The sequence below is a fragment of the Sturnus vulgaris genome, chromosome 13 (assembly GCF_052056855.1).
Source record: "Sturnus vulgaris isolate bStuVul1 chromosome 13, bStuVul1.hap1, whole genome shotgun sequence".
In the NCBI taxonomy this organism is placed as follows: domain Eukaryota; kingdom Metazoa; phylum Chordata; class Aves; order Passeriformes; family Sturnidae; genus Sturnus; species Sturnus vulgaris.
The window spans coordinates 9,445,746-9,468,131 of record NC_142255.1 but is presented as its reverse complement, the minus strand read 5'-3'; the positions used below and the strand labels follow the sequence as shown (position 1 = coordinate 9,468,131).

General features: G+C 38.5%; 2 long non-coding RNA genes across 4 annotated transcripts in view; one reads left to right on the top strand and one right to left on the bottom strand.

Annotated features, from left to right (window-relative positions):
- The window catches only part of LOC148222235 (uncharacterized), a 320,157-nt gene that overhangs the window by 228,610 nt on the left and 69,161 nt on the right, over positions 1-22,386 (bottom strand). The window lies entirely within an intron of this gene.
- LOC148222236 (uncharacterized) overlaps positions 1-22,386 on the top strand; it is a 48,243-nt gene that overhangs the window by 20,506 nt on the left and 5,351 nt on the right. Inside the window, exons 2-3 of the long non-coding RNA XR_015806628.1 lie at positions 2,387-2,516; positions 11,904-11,961. This is a non-coding gene — a long non-coding RNA (uncharacterized LOC148222236). The remainder of the gene's footprint in view (positions 1-2,386; positions 2,517-11,903; positions 11,962-22,386) is intronic.

The following is a 22,386-nucleotide window of genomic DNA, read 5'->3' as shown; positions in this document are numbered from 1 at the left end:
ATCCCATCACTCTTTTCTAAAAGAAATAACAAAAAAAACCCCAACCAAACCAACAAATTCACCAAAATTAGCAGCTTCTCCTGTTACACTTGTGTTGATTACTTCTGTAAATGTAAAATTGAAAGATTACTTCTGTGTAAATGGGATAACACAGCACTATTTATTTCTGTTAAATTTCATCCTGCCTTTTCAGAACACACTTTATTCAACTAAGACAATTTTGAATTTTAATTGTCCTGCAAACTCTTGGCCATTCCTCCCATACCAATGTTTCTTCCCAAAAAATCTCAATCTTAGTCCTTGCTCCATCACTCAGGTCTTTCATCACATCATTTTTCATTAGGTTTACTGCATAAAACCAAAGCAAGGCAGCATGAGATGGGATTTTGACCAATACCTCCTTAATTTTGACCAAGAGCTTTTCTTTGTTAACTATGCTGTGGTTATCTTATCCAAACAGTTTTCCAACAATTTTTCTACTTCAGATACTTATATAACAGGAATAGAACATTGCTTATGGCCTCCTTTCCCTGTCTGCCCCTTTTATTTTCATGAGAGGTTTTACATTTCATCTTTTTCAGTCTTCTGGTTCCAAACTCGTGCTCTGTAACCCTTCAAAGTCAAGTAATGGCCTGAGTCTGCAGCAGCATTCCTGCTCTAGCCTAGATCTTACACCTTTCTAGCCCCACAAAAGGAAAACAAAGGCATTTGAGTGTTGAAAGCAGATCCAAACTAGCAATGGTATTCACCAGTTCTGTAAACACACCAGAGCACGAGGAGGGCTCCTGTATTTATAGAATGGTTTTGGATCCTGTGATACTGAGTTCCAGGGGTACAGGGCACTGCAGTTTTGTGGAAGGTGTTGAGGAGTGGAGGCAGACAGAAACTACAAGTCGGTGCTTTTGAGAGGACATTTCTTCTATTTTCCTCCGTCTCTCTGATTGCTTTGACTTTGGAAGGATGCATAATAAAAAACTCCAGGCATTTCATCAAGGAGTTTTTCTGTCCCTCTCCCCTTTTGCTACAGAAATCTCCATTGAAAATGACAGCATGGTCCATGTTCAGTGAGCAACAATAGCACCCATTCAACAAAAATATATGCAGAGTGTTAATTAGGGTGAATTTTGCCATGTATTTTCTCTTTCTCTGTGCAAGTTACCAGCAGCCATTGAGAATTCTGGCTTGTTAAAGCTGACCAGCAAACTTCTGTCAAAGAAAAGGTATCTCTTTAATAAATGTTGTTAAGTTTGGGTTGGGTTTTATTATTTTCCTCTCAAATGGGCTAACCTGTCAGGGTTTTTAAGAGGCACTGGAGGTTGTTTGCCAAGAAACCGAAGGGTGCTTTCATTTTTATGTACAAATATTTCATGTGAACTCTGGACTCCTTTCACACTCTTTATTCTATTAAACTACCTATTAGAGCATCTCAGCCTCAAACAACCTCAATCTAGTTCTATCTATAATATAAAACCTTTGAGATTAGAGAAGTGAATCATGAGTCAAACTGCATCAGCAGTTCAGACTCCAGCTACACAGGCTCATACCTGAAGACAAGAGCCATATCATTTATCTGTTACATTCATGATAGAAAAACAAATGAAAACCTAACTCCAAAGCCTGCCCAGACTCCTCCCCACTGCTCTGGGCTTTGAGCACATTGTAACAGAGAATTAACCCACCAAACAGTAGAAAATTGGGCCACAGAGTGCTGAGAAATTTAAACTGCAGGGAGAGCAATAATCCATGGGCATGTAGAAAGGATGAAGCCTGAATGAGAAAACTGCATTATTTATAAGCTAATTATGAACATACATATTTTTTATCACTGCACTGTGACCTGGGGCTCCAGTGTTGAGGAGCCTTGAAAAGACATGGTGGCTCAGAATGGAATTAACTTTAAAAAGAGCATTTTCACAGCTTCAGGTCTTTTTATGAGCATCAGCAAGTCTAAGAAAAGAACATGAACGAGCAAAGTCACTAGAGGAACTTTTCCTTCCAATAAAACAAAGGTTTATAAAAGATGCTGCACCCTCAGACATTAATCCACCCTGACAATAGCAATAAATAACAATCACAAGATAATCAGCACTCAACCTTAGAAACATAAAGGATATATATCTTTGTCTAACACACAAACTGCAGCAGACAGATGGGGTAGCCAGATCTCTAGATTTTGACTCTTTGCCTCTTACTGACAACTCATCAAATCTTTTGATGAAGATTTTGTGCCACAACACAGTTGTGTTCCTTCTTCTGGCACACAGGGACTGCCTACCCTCACTTTTGGAGTAAGGCAGTCTCAGACACACTTCAAGTCATCACATCTCATCTGAGAGCAACAAACTGCCTTGCATAAGTAACTTTTTTCTCTTTTTCATACTCACAGAATCATTTAAGTTGGAAAAGACCTCTGAGATCATCAAGTCCAACCTCTGACTAACTGATCACCAGCACTGTCAACTGGACCACAGCACTGAGTGCCATATCTAGTCTTTTCCTGAAAACCTCCAGAGACAGTGAGTCCACCACATTCTCATGTTTAACAACCCTTTCCATGCAGAAATGTCTCCTGATGTCCAATGCATGCTCCTGTCAGTAATGATGCCCTGCTGAGATATTCACCAAGATGAAAAGATGTCTCTATTCAGAGGATATGAGAATTTTTTTTTGTCTACAGAAGCACAGAAAAAACTCAGTAATGTCTATACCACATTCTAAGGACCTGTTATGGACAGAAGTTGGCAATCTCCAGCACTGACTGACAAAGTCCTAAACACCAGATCTAGAACACATTTTTTGGATAATATCACAATATAGCCTTGGCCCTATTCAGTTTCTTCTACTATACTTCCAAAAGTACACAAATCCTCTGTTCTTGAAATTTTGTGCAATTTCACAAGGAAACTATTTGGAAAACATCTGGTTTGTCAAAGGACCTTGAGAAAAACTAAAACCCCACATATGTGCTATTGTATCTTGCATTTTCTTCAACTGGAAGAAATTGCAGTCAGCTGCTAGAAGCCAAACACTGCAATCCTTTACAGGAGGACACAGAGAACTCAGGCGAGTGTTCCAACCCTTACAGCTGCCTATTCCCTGACTGCATATCTGCTCCCCCACTGTAATCCTGAAGGCATCACTGGGATGAACACAGTCCCAGCACTGTTGCATGTTCTTTGCATATACACAAGCCCTGGGTCACTCCTTCCCCACCAGTTTGCAAGAAAAACGTACAGAACTGGTGGTTATTGGCCAGCTACCAATTATAAAATTAAAAACCTGTGTGCCAAATGGGCACAGCTGCATCAGCCACTGCTGAGCAATATGCAGACCTGCCAAATAATAGTCACCTCACAGGCTAAACTGGGATGCATCAGAGCCCATGTCAAAAGCATAGTTAAGAAGTCATTTTTTTCCCATCAAATGAGTTCCTTTTCAATTACCAGTTAGAAACAAATCACAGAAAACATGGCACACAATGTAAACTAAACCACAGAGCCAAAGACTAGAACAACTTGTCCCTGCAGTACATACAGAGCAAAAAAGTATCTGCATTTCTTGGTATCAATAAATTAAATTATATATTCACCCTACATGTGCTTTCAAGCATGAAAGTACAGATAAGACTGAAAGAAAAAATAGAAAACCTTTATTTTTACCTATGCTTAATTTTTCTTAAGTTTTACGTAAACAGTGATTTCTTCCCCCTATCTTTTCAAGAAATAAAAAATTTGAATTTTTAAATTCAAGTAACAGAAATCAGAGACAGAAAGATACATTTTTATGTGATATGTTTTCTTTTCAGGAAAAAATATTGATATTTCTAATGGAAATAAACCCTGAGTAGATTGGACTAGGCTATGCAAGAATCAGTGAATTTGTCTCAAAATGTCCATCACTGGATGATAACAACTGCATGACTTCTACCAAATTTGTTGTAATTTCTTTTCAGGAAAACAGTATTTTGCTGTGTTTTTTTAAAGTCAAGAGTAGTTAGATTACACTAGATTATACAGTAGTACCAGAACTTTTTTTTACCTCCAGTCAAATTTTTTCTCAGAATCTGTAAGTTCTCATTACCACAATATATTTGTTTCTGAGCAATGCCCAGAACTGCTTCTTGTAATGGCAATATGTCACCAAACTTCTTGTTTGGCCTGTGGACCAATAAGATGAATTACAGCTCTAATTCAAAACACCACTGCTTTCTTAATCACAAGCAGATAAGAATAGGCAAAAAGTCATAACTCTACTGTTGGCTCGTATCTCATTTCTTGTCAGTCATTTACAGGAACTTTTTTCTTCAAATATGACCTATTTTCCCTCTTTGACTGTAGAATTTTTAGAAAGACCTTTCATCATCTAATCTACTCCTTAACAACAATAGCTGCAATTAGCTTTCTTAAAATGTATGCTGTGGCCATCTTTCTTCTTTACATGAAAGGTGCCCTCCTAAGAAGCAGCCCTGCATTCCTCCAAGGAGAAGGCAGCAGACCTTGTCTCAGGAGAAGGGGACAGAGTTTTCAGCCACTGCCATCCCTTTCCTGAAAGGACACAGTGAGGCAGTGACACCGTGCTTTATCTCCCCATCTGGGCTGCCTTCCTACAGATCCCAATATATAGTCACTAAAGGGTATCAAGTGACTCTAATTGCAGAAAACACCACAGAAAAAGTCTGAGCTTTTTCCTCAGTCAATCAGGTGTTTAGAGTGTTTCTGCATGGGCTATGCTCTTATGCCCCACTCTGCCCAGGCAGGACACTCTAGCTCCCAAAAGAGATTTGTGACATTACCCCAAATCTGAAACAAAAAATAAAAATTAGTATTTTAATATGTCTCTGTGTTTGTTTTAATTAAACTAATGAAATCTAATATATGCTAAGATTTGCAGTAAGAATAAGTATAGAATAACAATCATCTTGCACAGAAGTTCCTTCAGATTTTACTATTGTTTAATGGAAAGAGCAGCAACTCCATCTATAGGGGAAACCCATCCTGACAAGAAGGCACCAATTAAGTATCATCCTCCATCTTTTTATCTTAATCTGAGGGTGTTATTTTGCACCATTGATTTTTAAGCAGAAATTCCCACTGAACTCGATGGAGATTTCTGTTCAAAAATCAATGCCACGATAGAGCTCAGCATATTTAAACTCACCCTGGACTCTGCTTTAGTCTACTTTCTTTCCTGCTTCTTCAGCATGGCAAGAAAATGTTATTTTTATGTCTCTATTGACTACATTTTAAGATATTAAATTAACCAGACCTCACACAAGTACCAACAGTTCTTATTTTTTCTGTTTTAAAGATAAACCTTGATATGCTGGTTTTCCATAAAATGTCACAGTGGTAGACAAAGTGCAGCTCAGCTGTGTTGTGGGGGAGAAAGCAGGATGCAGGAGACTCGGAGTGAGTACTAATACACTGGGAAAACTAAGAGTCTATTGAAACCAACCTAGAAATGTGGTTTCTTTCCAACCCTGTGTATTGCTTTTCATTTACTTTGTAGTCAGGGCACATGAGAATTTGTTTGAAGGATGTTTACTGTACTTTTGCAAGCTCCTGTGTGTGATGCACTGGCTTTCACTCAAATATAAATCTTCTGGCTGTCTATAGAGACTTTGGGACTACTGGGACATGAACACACACAGAAGCAATTGTTTCTTACTGAAAGAAATTAGAAATGTCATTTTTTAGAGTATTTGAGGTTTTTTTCCTACTGAAGAAAAAGGTTTCTATAAACTTGTTCAATTAACTTGTGTAAGACAGAAAACATTCCTATAGCTCCTCCAGCTGCTTCTTAGTTCTCCTTAACAGCTCCCTCATTCCTCAGCCATGCCAAACCACATCCCACCTCTTGTACTCCAGGTCCAAGGTTTCAAGTAATTTTGATGGACTTCAGTTATGAATTGATTTGCACTGGATCATTTAGATTTGATTCTACCATAGTCCCAATGAAAAAAACAAGGCAGAAAGGGATCCAGTTCTACATGGTCTGATATTTGTTTATCAGTGTGGCTGAAGGCACCCTCCAGCTAATGAATTAAATCAGGAATCAGGGCTTATCTCCTTGCCACCTTGGAACATAAACCCTTAAATATGTTTTAGAAAACAGTAGATTTGTTCATGGGCCAAATTCAATGTAAATATATAGAATCAAAAGGAGTTTTGATGGATGCTGGAACAATGTTGAGGAACCAGACACAATCTTAAGCAGACTGCATTGCTCTAAAGCACAGAGACAGTTCTCACAGTAATGCTAAGAATGTATCATCCTGAATAAAGCCCAAAATTTACAGTAATCACCAGGAACTTTCCTGAGGTCTGCTAAACCTTGTCTCCAATTCCTCTTCCACACACAAGTCTAAAAAATGGAGAGGCTTTGAGGCTGCAGAGTCATACAGGGGAAGATAAATGCACTCTACTTTAGAACAACTCCTTCAGAACCAGAATGAAACAGTCTTTATAATGTGTGCCTGCTCTGATCCTGTGAAAATCAATGTCAGACTCTACTGATTTCATGGGAGATACCTGGGGAAGCCTTGTGATACTTTAAAAGGACAAACTCTGAACGATCAAGAATGGGCTTGTCATAAATATGTATTTGTGTCAACTGTAGTAGGTCTCAGCTTTGTATCTGGCTAAGGATCTCAGTGCAGCCTTGATTGTGTGTCTGATCTTTGCATTATGCCATATATGCAAAAGAGCAGTTGGTAAGTGGAGTCCTATTCCATGAGCTCTTTTGGGAACTAAGATGTCTTGAAAAGATTCTGTAACCCCATCTCCTGATACTTCTTCAGAATAGGTGAGAAAATTTTAACAATAAATATTTTGTCTCCTAAAAGTAACTGATACAGTATTTAGTTATGTAGATCATCAAGCAAAACTGGGTTAATACAAGTCACAAACCACAATTTTCTGTGCTTTCTTGTAGGACTCTGCTCAAGAGAGCTTTTTTAGATCAACCATAGTCGAGCAAGTTTGCTGTCACTTTGTGATATAGTAGCAGCCAGTCAGCACCAGATATAGTGCTCATACTGTGAATAATGCTGCAGGCACTGATGCCTTACCACCTTCTGAATTGAGCACTGATGTTATTACACTTTGTTCTAATACAGACTTTAGGGAAACAGTACAGAGGCCATTATTTCTGAGACTGAACACAGCAAGAACAGAAGGTTGAAATCGCATGATACAGCCTTAAAGTCAGGAGTCCTACAGAAAATCCATAATATGGCTATTGTTCCAGGCTTTCTAACAAGTAGCTGATAGAAAAGGTGCTGTTAAGAATTGTTTTTTCTTCCTAAAGAGCTTCAAAATTCAAGCAGTCTTCTATCCCACCTGTTCAGAAAAAACAATGCCCATATTTCAATAGGAGCTTTCACATGAGAAACTCGAGGTACTTGCAGAGCTTAATTTGTCACACCTAATTGCTCACTATCTTAGTAAAATATCTCACCATCCTAGTAAATGTCTCACTGTGCCAGCAAGACAATGAGATATTATCCTGATCTTGGACAGAGGGAAAGCAGGACATTAAACAGGATGTTGTAAAAGTGATGAAACTTGAAAAGAATCCAGATCTCCTGCTAAAAGGCCAGCTAAAACCTGAAATTCCCAGTACACAGAGAAAGTTCAAATTATTTTTCATCTAGATAATAATGATAAATCCTGTCCTACTTCCCCAAAGCCTAAGAATTTTAATACATTTCATGAAATAGTATTTAAATTTTAACTTCCCTCTTTTAATAGTACTATCTTGGTATAATGATATAACATGCCCTCAGTTTTCTATCACTTTAGGTCCACAAAAGAAGCTTCCTCCTAATATATAGTGAATATTTTTCTGTTGATGATGTAGTGAAGCTCATGTTGCAGTGAAGCTCATGTTGCCAGTTACTAGACATTACTGCTATAGATATCTCTGTAGAAATAATAGAAATTAAATAAATAATTTTAAATACTTTTAAATAAAGAAACTCATGTTGAAGAGCTAATTATCATCATTAAGCCAGACAGGCACTCAGGATAAATGACACTTTCAAATCAGATGTGAAAGAATTAGGGTCACAAAAGGAGCCAAGGACTTCTGGAGAGGGACACCACTGTTCAAGCAACCTACGTGCTCCTGGGAATGTCTCTGGGAGAAGCTGTTTGCAAACAGCCAAGCAATACCCTGTGAGAAACATCTGCTTTGCCAACAGCAAGGTAGCAGTAGGAAAGATGAGACTGCAAGAATAATTTCCACACATTGTGTAAACATGTGTATAATAACCACTCAGAACTGTCTCTTCCTTTTTCAGTCTCTAGGAAGATGTAGCCAAGTACTCATCTGCAGCTGACCCAAGATACAGAGCAAGAGTCCTCTCCTCAAGTTTCTCTGTGAAACTTTCACATCAAAAAATGTACAGCTGCGAGTTTTTTGTTTCCCTTTTTATTCTTTATCTTGTGGATCGATCTCCTGAGAAAAGGAACACATTTAGTACAAGCCATCTCAGGTGTTCTCCTGCTGGTTAATACAAAACCCATCATTTCTGAAAAACCCCATGTGAGGTTGGGAAGGAACAGCTAGTTACAATACAGAAACCACTGCCATAAACAATTATATTTTCTCAAACCAGTAGGATCTATCCCAGTTCCAGTTCCAAATCCCTACCAGTGCCTGTTTTCCCTTTCTACAGGATTGGGTAATGCTAAACACTACGGAGGAATTAATGACATGGGGTATGAGTTCAACATATTAACATCCATCTCTTCAAATATTTTCCTCAGTAAGTCTTCAAGAAAGTTTCAGATATCCCTCCCATTATCCTCTGCCTCTTCTCTGAGAGACAAAACTGCAATTTAAAATACAGTTCATATATTCTAAGTTACCTATAGGTGAGCCCAAGAAAGGCAACATCTGATTCACTTCCAGCTGCTTTTCTAGGTCTGGTACAGATCAGAATGGAACAACAAGGGTTTTCCTAGTAATTTAAGCTTCAGTTTTTCACAAGACTATTCTAGAGCCATACAACTTTAGAGACACTTCTGACATATGTTACCTGGGTGTTCTGCATTGCAAATCTTTCCTCTGTGTTGTACTCTGAACTTTGCCCACTAATCTACTGCATAAGTACAGCAAATTTAAGTAGGGACTATTTTTGCTGCTGGCTTTCCTCAGGAGTGTTTTCTTCTCCCCTTCCCATCTGCTGCCTCCATTAGCAGAATCTGCCTCATTCCACTCGCTGCCTAACCAAAAAGCCATAGCCTGAGACCTGGCACAAACAACATTCAATCCTGAGCCCAGAACTCTGATGCCTTGTAGCAAACCTTGACAGTGCCTTCTGGGGAATTCAGTCTCACAGAATAAACATTCCCAGGTTTTTACTGGGAATGTTCACGCTGCTCTGGAGAATTCACATTACAAAGCTCAAAGTTTCAATGTTCACTGCTGTGAGCCTTGTATAGTAAGACTGAAGGAATAAGAACAATAGGTAAATCTTCTCAAATAAATTAACTGAAAATATCCAGAAAAAAATTATAAACAGGATTTTTCTCTCTAGCACAGCAGAAAGCACATGACAGAACATGTACATTAGTCATTTGGAATGACCTGGACAATGATCCTCTCTTTGGAGTGATTGCATCATTCCCAACATACACAGTAAAATATTTTTATCACATTGTGAGGGTTTTAAGGAACCAAGAAGAAACTTGCTAACTTGGATTCAAGACACACAAAGTTTTATTAATCAAGTGATGGGTTTCTCAGAATTGCATCCTTTTCAGTAATGAACAATTGCACGTTGTTACAGGACAGAGTTTTGTCAATGACCAGGTGCTATTAATCTTAGTGTGACTAATGAATAATTGAAATATTTTTTTCAGCTATTCTGCTGCAGAAAGATTTAGGGACCCTCTTTTTCTTTCAAATTATATGAAGCAAAAGTAACTTGGACATATAATGCAATCAGTTTTATAATTGACAAGCATGATTGCAGTTTTGCAATAAAATATATGCCAGTGCTTCAGCAAATTATTGCCTAATGTCATATGAATCTGGCATGAATAAACAAAAGTAGCAGCTTTAAATACAAAAGATATCTATGCATATTTAAGAAAAATGTGATTAAGAACAACATGATGTGTGAACATAGATTGCCTCTTGGTTCGGCATTTCTCATTTTCATACAGCTTACAAGATTGCAAAGGTTGCCTTTTCCTGAATAGCTAACTTAGTTTAGAGATGTTACATGCCCACTCTATTTTCTAAGCAGAGCAACACTTATATTGTAAGGATTATATTCTACTAGTGCAGGCATATGAATTTTTTAAACTTGTTTGTTCTGGGATTAGATGAACATGACTTTGCAATATTTTAAAGCCATCTACACATTTTGAAATTAAGTTAAAGCTTACAGAATTAGAAAAGGTTCAAAAGGAATAAAGAATCATTATTTTTCCTGCCAGTTGGGAAAGGATTAGACAGTGTGTGAGCAACAAATGAATCTTTGCTGTATTGTTTCAAAACTGGGAAGTGAAGGGGCCATGTGAACCTCATAGGGAGCCATCCCACATAGATGACAATGAGGATGGCTCACATGGCTTTGAAAAAAAATTATGTTCATTGAGGATGTCCATATAATTATGATATTTCACCAGAAGTGCACAGAATGGTGTTCTACAATTATGAAAAACATAGGTATTAATGTAAAACATTAGACTGAGATGTGAGTCTCTCAGGAACACTATGAGATTGTGAAATGCCATTTTAGACAAAATTAGATTCTAACTTAATAAGCAGGTTAAAAGTCATTCTTCAAAGGCTCTATGTGGTCTTAAATTTCATGAATTTACTATAAATTGAAACTGAGCGGGGAGGAGGGCAGAAGGCTCACCATGTGAACAGCAAGATTCAGCTCATGCTGGTATCTTAAGCAAGAAAAGCTGGGATGTTTTCTTGCTGTGCCTCTGCAGATCATGGTATGTAGAACACAGGTAAGTACAGAACTGGGCATGACCAACACCCCCAGTGAAAATGTGCCAACATGTGAACCTTGAGAGAAATCTCTGGTCTGACACCACTGACACTACAGAACTATTAAAATACCATAAAAACTCTACCAGCCAAAGACCATTTTCATTTCTGGTATTATGGTATCATCTAAAAATCACAGCAAACATTAAAGTTCCATAGGGCAAGGAAGCAACATTTAACAAAGTCTATCATTATAATTAGCAAAGGGTGGGTGAAAAAATCTTACCAGTATTATCCTACTACTAGAAGAGAAGAAATATGTGAGAAGCCTATGCCTTTCCACTGACAATAGAAGGAGCCTAAATCAAATAACTTCAAGGTCTAAAGCAGCACAGGATATCTTTCCCATCTGCACTGTGACTGGATTAGCACACTGCCTCAAGTCATCCACCTACATTTTCAAAGTGCTGGAAAACAAAGCTGGAATTTCCTATAAATGAATCTAGTCTTTTCCTGATTAATTTGCCTTCTAATAGTGTCATATTGTTCACAGAAACCTGTTCACATTTTTAAAATAGGAATAAAGAAACCAGTTTTGTCGATGGAGGCTGTGCTGGTTTTGGCTGGTGTAGAGGTTTTTTTCACCCCAGTAGCCAATAAAGGGCTGTGCTATTTGTGCTGGGAACAGTGCTGAGGACACAGGGATGTTTTAGTTCCTGTTGAGCAGAGCTTGCCCAGAGCCAAGGCCTTTCCTGCTCCTCAGCCCAGCTCTGAGGAGGCTGGGGGTGCACAAGAAGCTGGGAGGGGACCAGGCAGGACAGCAGATCCCAGCTGCCCCAGGGGATGTCCCAAACCCTGTGGTGCCGTGCCTGGTGTGTAAAGCTGGGGAGGAGGAGGAAGAGGGATGCTCAGTGATGGTTTTTGTGTTTCTGTGCCACCCTCAGGTGTGATGGGGCCCTGCTCTCTCAGGGATGCTGAACACTTGACTGCCCATGGGAAGTGGTGAGCGAATTTCTTGTTTTCCTTTGCATCTGGGAGTGGCCATTCCTTTACCTATAAAAACTGGTTTTATCTCAACCCACAAGGTTTTTTATTCTTACCCTTCCAATTCTCTACCCCATTGCATGGGAGGGAAGAAAGGAGTATGGGGCTTAGTTGGGGTTAAATCACAACAGGAGCCCATCTTCCAACTTTGCTGATGTGTTAGTCAGGCAAAAGCAACATCTTCAAGGCTGAGAGCTGCATTTTTTTCAGCTACGTCAAACCAAGGCATTGTCTTCTGCAGATTGCAACTTATGTGACATTTCCTTGGTTCACTTCCCTGGACATTCTGTCTGGAACAAAAATATGCAGCTCAAGGAAAAAATTTTCAGTGTATAGTGATTAAGCCTTTCCTTCTCTTTGCCATTTTTTGTAAAGCACTGTGATGTGTCATTGGGGTATTTACTGCTTAGTTATGTATATCTAACCTCTTTGAGGAAGAAGTTTAGCTGTCAGGCAGAAAGTATCAAGGGGGCTGATAACAATCTCCTTTTAAGTAGAAATTGACAGTCTGTATTAGTGCCTGCTTTGAAACCAGCAAGTTAAAACCCACCTGCAGTCAAGAAGGAGGGCCTCTTAACAAGTTCCCAGCAGCAGGAGCCAATTTTCATTAAATCAGTATCTTGAAATTAAAACTCTAAATACTTGCTACACAATGATGAAATTTCCATTATGGTCACTACTTCTCTTTCTTTAGGAGAAAAAAAAAAGTTTATCTGTAAACTGGTGCTTAGCAAGTCCAGGACTGACAGTTCTCAGCAGTAAGGTCCTTTAGTTATGGACAAGAAAGAACATACGAAGAGTAGCAAAAAAAGCTGCTCCATTACATGTGCACTACTAAAATCCCACAAGGGACACCATTCCAGCCTTCAGCCACTGCTCACAGATCACACCTTGATTTTGGTAACATTTCAAGCCCAAATGCCCATCTCCATGGCAGATTGCTGCAGCTACCTGAGTTCCCGAGCCAGCACACATAACCATCTATGTGAGAAGTATGTGTTAAAGAATTAGGTCATTTCAAATTCACTTGTACATAATTATTCACTAGATGAAAGAATACTGCTGATACACAGATGACCCCAATTATTTCTGTTAATGAATAAAGGAGCTCTATAACTACTTCCTACTATTCTGCACTCAGAAAAACTCTGATGTTGGCAAGAACAGAAGTTTGATTATGAGCTTTATACTCTGTATGCTTTGCTTAGTTATTAAAATTATACAGCCAATACAGCCCAATATTGAGACTGACTTATAAAACTCAGTCTCACAGACAAATAAAATGCCTGGATACAAAGTCAGAGCCATCTTACACTGGCATGTCTGTGCACACAGGCACACATTTTCCTGCTACAGTTCCCAGCTTGGCTCTGGAAATCATATTCCCTTTGCTCCTCCCTAGTACAGCCATAAGAGCCAAAGAGGCTGAAAGAGGCCAAAGTGCCTGGCAGGAAAGCCAGAGCTGCCCAGACAGCAAAAGGAACCTTTCCCTGATCCCAAACAGCTCCAACGAGGAGGGAGCAGCTGTCACTGCCTAACTTAAGACTCCTTGAAGAGGACTAAAGCAAGGACTGTAACAGCTGGAGGATGAAAAGCAAATGCAGAAGTAAATGGAAGAAGACAATTTAAGAAAAAATACGCACAGCAACTGGAACAAACAACTGGTGAACCCGAGAACAAATGAAAGCTGTCTTTGAAAGTGTGCAGTCTCTACAGCTCCCAACATCTCTGACTGACTAGCAAAACCTTGTGCAATTATTTATTTACCCCATTAAACTCATTCATTAGAGGTCAGATGGCCTTCATAATATTTGCTGCTCACATTTAGCACTTTGGTAACATGTTGGTATTTTAAAAATCTTCTGACTTAACACCATGGTCAATGACTCTGCCATGCTTCTGACCACTCCTTTGCACAAATCTGGGTGCAATACTTGTATTCTTTATTCCTTTAATACCAGCTTCATCAATAGCATGAATAGCTAAGGGTGATCTACTATTTTTAGAGAATCTGTTTGAAAAGCTCAAAAGCAAGTCTAAATATTTTTTTTAAGTTTTGGAATGCTTAAAATTTGTGTGTGCACACAATAAAGTAAAAAATATAACTCTTTATTTTAATATATTTTTTATTAAAAATGAAATCTGTTTCAAGCAAAATCTTAATTTCTTTCAAAGTATTAAAAACTGAAAGTCAAATAATTTTTATTACTTTATTATATATTCTATTCAGCTGATGCTATTTCTACTTCAAGTTTGAATTTTCAATTGACTTTTCCCAATCTCACATTTAATTTTCCACATTAAAAACTTCAAGCCCTTTTACATGTATCTTACCAAGACACTTTTTATATTTCAAAGGAAGAATTCTAAAGCCTTTCAAATATGGGACACAAATTTGGGGATGTAGGGACAAAGATAACATTTGTAGGAAAAGTATCTTTCACCCTACAAATTCATTGTGTCTGATTGGACAGGCACTGACAGAAACCTGCACATAGAGCAGAAATATGTGTGGAAAAGAGGAATTCTGAATAGAAGATCACTGAGACATGGCAGACGGATTATTGCAGCATTCTGTCTACCAGCATCTGAAATATCAATAAAAGCTCAATGCTACTGACAGGATGGTTTAGTAAAATTTTCCCTACACTAGTACAGCAAGAATTTGCTGGAGAACTTTTAAATTAATAATAGAGCAGGTAGCTTAAAAAAAAGTAAATTGGAGTGGAAACTATAGCAGAACAGTGAAATACGAAATGAAATGAGAGTTTTTTTGGTTTTTTCAGAACTAAGTATTATCTTTCTACAAATTGTTGAGGATAGTGTGCAACTTATAATAAATAGAGAAATCATCGATAAACATATGACTCAATGAGAGGATAAGGTAGTCTTGATAATCCAGAAAAGAAGAAATTATTTACCCAGCATCTGGAAGGAAAAAGGAAAATGAAAAACCACACAGATTTCCTGAAAAACTAAACAACCCTCTGGGTCAGTTCAAGTTTAAAATAAAGAATTAAGGGCTTAACCCAATGCCTGTCCATGGAAGTCCTCAAAAGGTCTGAGGCTAAGCCCTAGGAGACAAGGGACTGGGGGCAGGGTCTCAGCTTATTTATTTGGTGGCATTTTTACTTGCAGCTGCATGCCTCTTTCTGTATCTGCTTGCATCTTTCACACTGCCCTATTTTTAAACCTTGTCTCTTTAAAACACACTTAGCTTTATTATAGGGAAGAAAATATAGGAAAATAGTATAACTACTATAGATCAAGTGGCTAGGCTGGATATGACAACAATGAAAATTACACAATTCATCATTAGGATGGACAAAAGAGTTCTTATAAAAGAATTACCCCAAGCTCTCTTAACATCTTAGAGCTAATGAGTCCAAGATGGGCTTTTCTCTCCCACAGAGTGTCCTGGGCTCTCCAGCACATCAAACCCAGGCAAGCTGAGGAAGAGTGTGGGAGCTATGGGTGCAGTGCTGCAAACACTCTCCATGCTCTATGGCTTTAATTTTGTACTGAAGTCTGTGCAAATCCCTTTGTAATCTGGGATCATGGTCTGTTGCCTGGAAAGGCTGACCTGGAACAGAGACTAGATAGAGGAAAAGGAATAAAACAGGTATTTATTGAAAGGATACACCTTGGGCACTGCAAGAGCCTGGACAGGGCTACACCCAAATCAAATCCAAGATGGATGCTGGGCACGAGTTTTTACACTTTTAGAAGTTTTGGTTCATCTACACATTGGGGTCAATTATCCAACCACATCCCCAGGCTGTGAAGTCTCAGCCCCTTGGCTGGCCCCCTTTGCCTTGCCATTGTTTCTGCTTTTTGAGTACCAGTTGTCCTTGATTCTCTATCTAGAAAGGAATTGTTTTGCCTAACTATCATGTGAAGAGACCTTACTAACAACTAATATGAAGTTTCAGAGTTATACACTAAACAGCATATATTCATATATTTTATGAAAAATATAAAAGCTAAAACCCCAGGCATCAGGTCCACAAAAAGGGCTGTGTACAAATGGCTGCATGAGGACACAAGAGGCCCCAGCCAGCCCTTCCACTGGAACCATCACATCACAACTGTGCTGTTTTCTGGTGCAGGGGATCCACAGAGTCCTTTGGTGAAGAGCTGTTAGAGGAACTGAGCTTCCCCTAGACATTAAACCCCACTACAAACCTGAAAAATCTTGTGACACAAAGCATTGTGTTCCTGTCCTTGCTAGGGGCGTTGCGATGAGAGCATCTTTAAAGCCCCTCCTAACCCAAACCTGCTATGGGTGCAAGAATCTAGAGAAACAAAGCAATGGAAAATTTCACTAAAAACTTTTCTCCTAATTTATGCAGTCTGCCAGTCACCTGTATTTCTCCAACTCTGTGTTCTATCAGAAAGGATGTAAAGTGGAATTTGTATTGAGCCTCCAAAGCAAACAAGCCTTGACATCAGAGGAAAGAACCTGAACTACTTAATTCACAACCACATTACTCCCAATTCATAACCATGTAACTCTATTAGTTTAAAGGGAATTTATGCCAGCATAAAACTGGAGTATTGGAGCAGTAAATCAAGCCCAGAATCAGATATTCACACCAGTTCAGTTCAATTTTATTTAGTGCAGGTGTTCACTTAATTTGGATGATAGGATCTGGAGGAGGGGATAGTCTGCCATTAATTTATTTCTGCTGCCTGGTGGACTCAAGTCAGTACAACACTGGTCCTGTATTTGTGTACTTCACAGATTGCTGAATACATGTTTTCTTCTGCCTAAAATCCACATTGCCTTCATTTAACCTTGTTTTTCCTCTTCACTACATTTAGAGTACCTTAAAAGTGGCAGCAATGGGCATGAATATAATAATTAAAAGACCACACAGAGGTAATATAAAAATGATAGTAATAAAAAAATCAGGAGAGAATCTTACAAGGAGCTCACAGGAGAGAACAAAGACACAGCAACAGGCAGCAGCAGCTTTAACTTGCTTGCCAGTTTTCTATAGTGCAATCAAAGCCATTGTCTGCAAGCCACAGGTGCACAGCACATGGAGGAGAGAAAATGCAATGGGGAGTGATGACAGTTAACTTCTGAGCCCGTGCTATATTCATCCCAACATTCATTTGTGCATCTGTTGTGCTGAATTTTAGGCTTTAATTATTTTTTTTTCCTCTGATATCAGAGGCATTTGAGCAGCTGCGGAAATGTACCAAAAATGCTGTATGACAGAGAGGGCCTAGGCTTTAGGAGGAAGAGCTTTATTGGGGAAGCCGAAATGTGAAGACAATCCCAGTGTTTATCAGCCAGACACCCCAGTGGTGCTGACTCTGGTGACAGTGCATGTTGTCAGTTCAGCTGCAAAGCAACTGCTCATCAATTCAAATATCAATAGAAATGTAACAATACAAGTATGGATTTTGGGTAGAGGGCAAAAAAAGGTCATGGGGGGAAAATCATTAGCTGCATTAAAATAATGAATGGTAATATTGCTATAATGGCTGATTTCACTGTTTATCACAGACAAAGTCTGTATAGATTACATTTTGATGATGGTCTTTTGATCTCAGATACTCTCCCCACCAATAGGGCACTTTGTGAAATTAGGTGCAGTCTGACCTCTTACCCTTTGTTTTCATCACTCTCCAATCACTGGAAGGAAATTAGCCCCCTGGGAACACTTGATTCACATTGGCTTCACTGTGTTATTTCAGCTGTGAAATGGTAATGAGCTAATATCAACTTCCTTAGTGGAAAATACACTTGTCGCTTTAAATTTTTGGCCAGGAACCAGCATTTCATCATTTTAGGCAAGGTCTATCATTACACAGCAACAAAAGAAGAAAACCCAAGAAATTAAAGACAAGTTCAATCCACCTAAAAAGCAGCATCTCTTGCAGTCTCTTTCCAATATGTAATGAAGATCAGCAGACACATAGTTTGCTGTGGAAATTAGTTTTCCCAGTTGGACAGAACAGGGCAGCATCCCAAGAAGCTTTGATAATTGATTTCTCAAAAGAAAAAAACAACACTGAAAGTTCTCAGTTGCTCTTGAGGAACTCACCTGTGGCACTCAGATATATGTATCAAGTGCCTAACAAGGGCAAGGGCACACAAAGGGGAGAACTTCACAGTTATGAGGTTTCTGTTTCAGGGTGAATCCTCATCTTGAATCCTCACCTTCAACACATACAACTAGAAAAATCAGATCACTCTGAAGAAGCAAAGAAACTTGCAGGTTTTTATAAGAAAAACAGTTTCAGGTTGACCAGTCAGCTGTTAGGGTATCTTATTTAGGGAGGAATTTCTGAAGAGGTATAAGACAATAAAAACAGTTGGTTTTTTTTTTACCTACCAGAGTTGACACTTGAACAAATTTAGGTCAGTCCCACTGACTGCTATAGGATTTTTAAGTCTTTCACAAAAGTTGTAATGTTTCAAGATTTCCAAAATCAACCATTACATTTAGAAAAGAGGACATTCCAATCTCTACTAATTTATTTTTTAATAAGCTGAATTGAAACCTGAATCTTTAGGTTTTGGGTACTTTTTTTCCCCCAGTTACTACACTGATCTTCCTCAGATAAAGTTTTTCATTTCAGAAGAGGTCCGTAAGCACACTACTTGCAAAGTAAAATGTTGGTTTGGCATTGACTATTCTGAGACAGAAAACTTCTAAGTTCTCAAGATTTAAAGCAAGACTTAGAGTTTTTCTTTCTTCTCTTTTACCAGCCAACTACTCATCACACATTCTGGCTTCTCATAAACCCCTCTGAGAAGACTGAAATACAAGCATGTGAAAAGCAAAAAAAAGCTGTTTCACCTAGCAGAACAAGAGTGACAGCCAAAAAGATTTGAGGGTGATTTTTCTCCAAGACACAGGGACAAGCTTCATTTTTCTAGTACTTAAAAGCAATAACCAGTGAAGATTAACAATCTGACCAGATCTGTCCAAAAGGTTTCTGTGAACACACCAAAAATTAAAACTTACTCTTTTTTCCCACATTTTTCCTTACTGTGCAATTTTTGAAAACACCATGTCTGAAAAGTGAGAATGACAGGCAGAGAAATTATGAACTTTCTCTAAAAGCAGTGAATTATCGTTCAAGCATTAAAGATGCAAATTAGACACAATAGAAAAAACTACCAACTGTAGTGATTGAAAATGTGAACATTTTAAATTCATAAAACCATTGAAAGTTTAAGTTTCAAAAATCTATAGACATCATAAATAAGTATCTCTACTTCATGGAAACAATATAAATATATATTTTGGTTTTGCCCGGTTTGTTTTTGGCTTTTTGTTGATTTATTTTTGTGGTTCTGTACATGATTTTAACAGGTATTAAGTTCTAGACTGTTCTTGGTTATCTGAGCAATTATGCAGGTGGTGGAAGGTGGGTTCAAATAATAATATTTGAATACAAATTTTTGTAAATTTTTAATTAATTTGAAGCTTGAATTTTTGTGCTGACATCTGAATTGCCAGCCTCTCCTAATGATCATTTTTTGTATGCTTTTAACACAAAAAAACTAATTCTAGTGTTTGGTTTATTTTTTCCAGGGTCTTAATGTGTAAGAATAGTTTATACTTTCCAGACAAACTATTAAGACTCAGAAAGGAATTAACGAGATTAGTCCATTTGCCCCAGCTCTGAAGCTGCTACATAAGACACTGATTGTCAGTGACAAATCATTCTTTGTCTCTGAACCACTTTAGAAGCTTCCTAGAACTGTCTGTTGACTACATAAATAGCAAATACATCATCTGGCACTGGCAAACCAGCTCTGTACAATGCGTGTGAGTCACTGCTGATCCTCCCATATGGCATTTGCTTTATCGGGTGTGAATACAGCCAGAAGGGAGAGAAAAACCCACAATACTACTTACAAATTATGCTTCACATGTTTCAGTGCATTCTGATTTCCAATTCCTGTTTTTCTAACATTATTTCCTTTTTCTGTGCTATCGTAGCAATACCAAACTACGATGAGATGATAGCTCAGAGTTCAAATTCCAACCTGGCTTCTGCATTATCTCTCAAATGCCAGTCAAGGGGCTGGCCAGAGGTCAGACACCTCTGTGAGTAATTTTTAAAAGTTATAGTGATTTAAAGCCTTGTTGATTTACATTAAGTAGTTTCTGAAAAACACCTGAGGAAAGAGAATTTTGGAGGTCTGTGTTCTGTGGTGATACCTTCCTGTGCTGACAAGCAAAACCCCTGGAGTGAGCCCAGCTCCAGCAGACACCACAGCAGGCACTGCCTGGCCCCTGCAGCCTCCAGGCCTGGGGAGGAACGCTGCAGTTCTCACTCTAAACTCATGCACAACACATACAAGAGCCCTAGGTACGATAAATAAAGAATATTGATAAGATTTTCTGGATGTGTTGCAGGCAGGTGTCTGTTTGTAGCTTTTAGAATTATTTCTGGTAAAGAGGGAAGTTTTCCTAAATAAAATGCCTCCACATTATCCAACATTCCCAAACACCACAAAACCAGACAAACCCACTTACAAGTACTGTTATTATAAAATTCTTTAACCAAGAAAAATACTTTTTTACTGCTCCATTATTTTTTATTGGCTGTTTTCAAAATAAGCACGAGCTTGAGTGTATATATTGTTATATATTGTTATATATTGTTATACTACCATATCAACTCCACTTTAGTAATGAATATCAATACAAATGGCCCAGAGATGCTTTGCTTATAAATGACAATGTGTTTTTACTATGATTGCAGTCAAATCATGTCCTTTTTTTATTTAATTTCACTTCTGCTTTGAATTCTGCACTCCCACTCATGCACAGAAAAATAAACATTCGTGTAAGAAACAAAGAAAAATTGCTTAGTCTTAGTAATTACTCATCTATACAATACACACTTATCACATAAACACAAATAAAATCAATTATGTCTGTAGCCTTCCCTCCCCAACAGGACATAAGAACACCACCATCAATTTCGTGATAACAGTCTGAGGTGTTCCTCAGGACACTGAAATACACAGGCTGAAATCTCGGCCACCTTGAAATCACTGAGAGCTTTGACAATAAAGTCAGCTGAGTTGGAATTTCCTCCTTAATCTCTGCTCTGCCAGCTATCCCTGCAACATGCAATATGCCTCCCTTCAAGGATTCTGTTTAGAATCTCTAACAAAGAATGACTTCTCATTTTGATATTACAGTAACATGACCCTGACTTTTTCCAGATCTGTATGAACATGTAATAGAAACAATCACTATTCTGAAAACATTAATCATTCCCATTAATTACATATTAAAACCCTGGATTTTACTTTATTTTTTTTTTTAATTAGTTGGGTCAGAAAATAAGATTAATCCAGATTTCAAGTAGCTTTTCTGATGCCCTCGCTGCCAGCATTGTTCCTCCCCCGTGTCTCAATAGTCTCACCACATTTCCAGTTGGTATTTCCACACCGGGCCATTCCCCACCTAATGCAGACACAGGATGCAATGTTTCTAATGACACTTACAATTAACGCTGACAGATTGCTATTGCTGCTCTTCTGCTTCGTGCAGATCAAAAGCTGACTCCCTCACCCCCCACCTGTTTTGTCTGAGGCACAGCTCCAGCTCTCAGCCACCATGGAATGCAGGACTGAGCATAAACTTATTTACACTGCATCTCCACTACTGCTCTGAGTGAAAGGTGTCAGTTTGCAGATTGAAGAGGCAGCTATAACTTTGTGGAGCTGTATTTATTAACTTCTCCATTGGTTCGGAAATCTTTTAGAGCTTTTGGTAATGCTAAAACACACAGTATTTTCTCTGCAAGTCTTTGCTGCGAGAATTTATCTGCTTATCTCAGTAATAAAGTCTGCTTTGCATTTCAAGAAAGGATAGAGTTTCAAAGGCTACTAAGTCAAGGGGACAGATGCACAAATATTTAAAGGCAGGCTCCAGACTCTCAATTTTTCATTAGAATTTTGCGCTGAGCTCCAAAAGCAACTGTGGGCAAGATTTCACTCAAAAAGGCACAAGGACAAACTATTCCAAACCAGCCATTTTTGCATGTGTCACGATGGGATAAGTGCCACATGCTGCTGCTCCAAACACAGCCTTTGCCAAAGATCTCTGCAGCACTTTGGCCATCTCCAAGACACCCTTGATCAGGCCACGAGCTGCTCCAGAGGCTCTGTTTGCAAAGATTTCTCGGAAAGTAAAGTTTAGATTACCTCAGTGGATACTTTAATAAGCCCTATGGAGCTAGCAGCAAGACTGATGAATTATCTGCAAGTCTTCTGGTCAGTTCTGAAACGTTTTTGTACCTGAAGTTTGACATATTTGTTTTGCCAGGAGTGCAGATGTCAGTTTTGGCTCCAAATATATTGGGGAGTAGGTATTTTTCATTTTGTATTTCAGA